This window comes from Eretmochelys imbricata, chromosome 14 (genome assembly GCF_965152235.1).
Source record: "Eretmochelys imbricata isolate rEreImb1 chromosome 14, rEreImb1.hap1, whole genome shotgun sequence".
Taxonomy (NCBI): domain Eukaryota; kingdom Metazoa; phylum Chordata; order Testudines; family Cheloniidae; genus Eretmochelys; species Eretmochelys imbricata.
Genome location: NC_135585.1, coordinates 47,284,594 through 47,289,598, shown reverse-complemented (window position 1 = coordinate 47,289,598; position 5,005 = coordinate 47,284,594). Strand labels below are relative to the sequence as shown.

Sequence of the window (5,005 nt, the reverse complement as noted above, 5' to 3'; positions counted from 1 at the left end):
TGCAATCGAAGAATTTCTAAGCTGCCCCTTATGGGCAGTTGGCATGAGGCCCAGGATTAAACTCCTTGTGCCGTGATGGGTGGGTGAGGGAAGAGTTCTGGGCCCCAATCCAGCCTGAGCCTGATCCTAGTGTGTGTCATTTACACTAGTGTCTGCAGTTCTTTTGGTATTTCATGCTCACTTTGCATCAGTGTAAAGGTGACACAAACAAAGCGCAAGGCAACAGAGAGTCCAGGCCCCGCCCTCCCCCCACACTGATCGCTTTAACTAGAAGTTTCAATTGCAACCAAAATTGTGGAGAGATTTAAAAAAATAACAACCCAGAATCACAGGAGCTCTGGTAATCAAGTGATCCATCCCCTGTCACCCATTCCCAGCTTCTTGAAAATATAGACTAGGGAAACCATCCCTGCCCATGCTAGCCAATAGCAGTTGAGGGACCTGTCCTCCATGAACTTATCTAGTTCTTTTTTGAACCCTCTTATAGTCTTGGCCTTCCCAACATCCTCTGGCAAGGAGTTCCACAGGTTGACTCTCCATTGTGTGAAGAAATACTTCCTTTTGTTTCTTTTAAACCTGCTGCCTATTAATTTCATGGGGTGACCCCTGGTTCTTGTGTTATGAGAAAGAGTAAACAACACTTCCTGATTTACTTTCTCCACATCAGTCATGATTTTATACACCTCTATCTTATCCCCCATTAGTCATCTCTTTTCCAAGGTGAAAAGTCCCAGTCTTATTAATCTCTCCTCACAGAGAAGCTGCTCCACGTCCCTCATTTTTCTCACTCTTTTCTGTACTAATGGAGGCAGCGAGGCCTAGAGCGCTGGACTCGGAGTCCCGTTGCTGTGGGAAGTGTCTGTACTGAAGGGCTGCAGCAGCTATCGTGTTTTAAGTGCAGACAGAGCCTGAGCCGTAAAGCAGGTTCCTTCCCACCTCCTCCCTTTGCAGAAAACACCCCTCGGCTTAAACATCGACAGAATCCTCATGCAAAGCGATTTCTTCTCCAGGCCGTCTACAAGCCTCTCTCCTTGCAACTTGAAGAAAACTGAATGGTTGACAAACAGGGCCTCAGAGACCTGATCTGCTACATGCCCCGCCTACCCGTGACAGGCACCCATAACTAGCTTTCAGGCTCCTTCCCCTCTCTCCCTGCACGGGCACAGTGTGATCTGCTTGGCGTCTGAGTCTCACACCGGCTGAGCAGCAGGCAAACCTAGAATCAAAGTGGTTCATAACGTGGTCATTTGATCTCCCCCAAAGGGCTGGGGGTCGCCCTGCACTCTGCTGGAGAACTCTCAGCCATCTAAAAAAAGAACAGGAGGACTTGTGGCACCTTAGAGACTAATAAATTTATCTGAGCATAAGCTTTCCTGAGCTACAGCTCACTTCATCGGATGCATTTAAAACCCTGCTGCAGTGATCTGAGCAGCCTTGGCTGTATGGAAATCAGATCAACTTTAGCTGGTTGGGGGTTTTGTTAGGGGGAGGAGGGGATCTCAGAAATCCCTTGTCCAAATGGCCCTGTGCCCCCCCGAGGCACACAAACTGTCAAGGCTCCAAGTCAGCGGGTGGATTTCAGAGCAGGCAGGAGATCGGTGCTTTAGGCAGAGAGCTGGCGCTTTGCTAGAATAAAATCTCTTCAGCTGCCCTCCAGTAAGATCCAGTCCTTCAGCGCCTCGTCCCCAGCGCTTGCTTGGGACCCCAAGTGAGGGTCAGCCCCAGACCCCCCCACACGGCGGGCTGAGACACGCGGCGCTGCTGGGACGGCAGTTCAGAGGGGGCGTTAGGACACTTTGGCCCATCAGTTAAAAGACAAAGAAACGAAGTCTGCCCTGGGGACCAACGGAGACGTCTTCTCTCACTGCAGAGAAAAATCACTTCCCCTTCCGCCCCAAAACGATCCGCGCTCATGATTTGCTGCCCAGCAGCGGAGCTCTTGTCTCGGGAGGCAACTTCAGCTCCTGCAGGTTACCCGCCTATTTTGCCCCCCTTAACCCTCCTTCCATCTGGTCCGCGCACAGCCCCCTCCCCAATAGACCCCGCGCGACCCCCTCCCCCATCTGGTCAGCAGACAGCCCCCACCCCAATAGACCCCGCCCCATCCCCTCCCCAATACCCCCACCTGATCAGAGCACAGCGCCCTCCCCAGTAGACCCCACCTGCCGCCGCCCCCATCTGGTCAGCACACAGCCCCCTCCCGAATAACCCCGCCCAAACCTCCTCCCCCATCTGGTCAGCGCACAGCCCCCTCCCCAATAGACCGCGCGCGACCCCCTCCCCCATCTGGTCAGCAGACAGCTCCCACCCCAATAGACCCTGCCCCATCCCGTCCCCAATACCCCCACCTGATCAGAGCACAGCGCCCTCCCCAATAGACCCCACCTGCCCCGCCCCCATCTGGTCAGTGCACAGCCCCCTCCCCAATAGACCCCGCGTTCCCCAGTGTGATCGATGCACCCACCCAACTCTTCTCCCCCCCGCAACCCGGCACCTCCCTGCTCGCCCTCTCCCCGATCCGTGCACAACACCAGCCCCTCCTCACCTGCTGGCGGAGACCCCCAGCCCCCGATAGCTCCGCGGGCAGCCGGCGCCTGGAGCCCGGCTCGTAGCTCGCCCAGGCTCATGTCCCCTGGAGCCAGAGCCCCCCCCGGGAAGCGGGCTCAGAGCGACCCCGGCGGGCAGGCAGAGGGAGCAGCGAGGGGACGGGCTGCGCTGCCGGGAGCCGCCAGGCTCGGGGAGAGGGTCCCGCGGCTGCAGCCCCGCTCAGCTGGGCAGGTCAGCAACACGGAAGGGAAACGCACCCAGCTGTCTGCCCCCGGGGAGCGGGCGAAGAGCAGAGGCTCCAGCCGGTCAGGATCCCGCAGCGCTCCCCGCTCTTGCGCCGCTGCCTCCGGGGCTTATGGCTCGGGCTGGGCTCCTTCAATAGCCGCGGGATCCAGGGACACCCGCACGGACTGATCCATTAGAGGCACATCGGGAAGAGGGATGGAGCCGCCTGCCACCCCCCCGACACGGCTCAGCGCAGCGTAGCCAGCTGCTGGGGAGAGCGCCTGGCCTGAGGCTGCGGGGAAGTGGGCGAGTCTCCCGGGCCAGGAGCTCAAGGGCCGGGCAGGAGGGTCCCCTGGCCCGCCGGCCGCAGTTTGACCACCCCCGCTATAGACTGTCGGGGAAACCGGCCCAAAGTGACGTATGATACCATATTAGGTGCATCTTCCAGACATGTGGGTGGGAGGGGCAGGGCTGTGTCCTCCTGCTGCTCCCCCCCTCCCCCCGGTCATAGAATCTCAGGGCTGGAAGGGAGCTCAGCCGGTCCAATTGTCCAACCCCCTGCTCAAAGCAAGACCAATCCCCACTTTTTGCCCCAGATCCCAAATGGCCCCCTCAAGAATTGAACTCACAACCTTGGGTTTAGCAGGCCAATGCTCAAACCACTGAGCTGTCCCTACCCCCCCAAAGCAGGTCCGCGTCCCTGGGTGGGCTCGAACCACCAACCTTTCGGTTAACAGCCGAATGCGCTAACCGATTGCGCCACAGAGACCGGGCAGCCAGGCCCCAGGCAGGGAGCAAGCGGCCATAGCCAGCTGCTGGGGAGAGCCTGGCTGGGGAGGGGCGGCAGCAGCAGCCTAATCCCTGCCCGGGCTCGGCTTCCCGGCGAGCCGCAGCCCCTCCCCGGCAGGCCCTGTGTGCAGCAGCTGGCTGCGGAGGGGCGACAGCCCAGTTCCCCCCCACTCGGCTTTCCGGGGCAGTGGAAGTACCTAAAAGTGTCTGTGTTGGGGGGGGGGGGTGACCACTGGAGCCCGAACCGGGGCCCTGCCCCCTGCCCCACCCTTTCCCCTGAGGCCCCGCCCCCTCGCTCCTCCCCACCCCCCCACCTTACACTGTGGAAGTGGGAAGACAGGCGCTGGGGGGTGTCTCTCTCTCTCTCTCTCTCTCTCTCTCTCTCTCTCTCCCCAGCTTGCGTAGAGGCTCTGGCCCGCCCCATCCCTTCCTCTCCCTCCCCCAAAGTTGCCTTTTGGCCCCTCCCCCAATACTAAAACAGACAAGTTCTTATAATAAAAAAGGGACTAGGGGCCCCCCCTTGAGCTGCTGGGGGCCCCAAGCAATTGCTTAGGCTGAGTCTCTCTGTTTATACCCAGGGCTCCGAGTGTAGGTAGCCCAGCCCGGCACATGTGCCTCAGTCTCCCCATACCCTGCACCACCACCTCCAGCTGTTGAAACTGAACTCACCTGGGCCTGGGCCCCCCTGCCGCCCCCTCCCCGGAACTGCCCTTCTCTGCCCCGGCCCTGCTGGCTCCCCCTGGGGACGACACTACTCTTCCTGCTTCCACACCATGACCGCCAAAGGCTCACAAACCAGCAGATAAAAATTCTGCATTTAGTATTTTAAGTCTCATGGTTTTTAAGTGGGTCTCACGGTTTTGAGGCCCGAATCATTTTGAACTCTTGCGTTTATCAATACAGAAATTTTCTAACCCTCCCCCCTCCCCGTCACACACACACGCGTCACTTAGTCTTACACACCTGCTGTGGGCGCTGACTCCCTGGGCGCAGGAAGAGGGGGCGCGAGGGTGAGGCCTTGGGGGAAGGGGCAGAGTGGGGATTGGGCCATGGGACAAATCAAACTTCCCAAGAGCCTGTCTGTGCCCAATATAGTTTTAAGGGGCTCCTACTTCCCCTCTCCTGCCATGGCTCTTAAAACCAACTGAGACTCTGAACCGTCTGCTGCCCAGGGCCCTGGGGTGAGCGGAGCTAATGCCAACCCCAGGCTGGCCTGATACGGCCTGCACCCTATTTGTGAGATGAAGGGTGAGAATTTTCACCGGGAGTGGGCTGAAGACACTGCTGGGTAGCAGGCCCGGTACAGCCAGCCAGAAATCCATCCCTGGGGTTGGGTCCAGGCGAGCAAGGAAAAGAGAGACGTCTGGTGCACCCCCCTCCTTGCATTGCAGGCTGACATACGCGGTGGAGTGTGAACTACCGCCCTGCACCGCCTCACATACTT

The 5,005-nt window shown here is 58.9% G+C and overlaps 1 non-coding gene across 1 annotated transcript; it reads right to left on the bottom strand.

Annotated features, from left to right (window-relative positions):
- Positions 1–3,467: 3,467 nt before the first annotated feature.
- Positions 3,468–3,541, bottom strand: TRNAN-GUU (transfer RNA asparagine (anticodon GUU)). The gene has a single exon. It is a non-coding gene; the product is annotated as a tRNA-Asn (tRNA).
- Between the last annotated feature and the right edge of the window lie 1,464 nt (positions 3,542–5,005).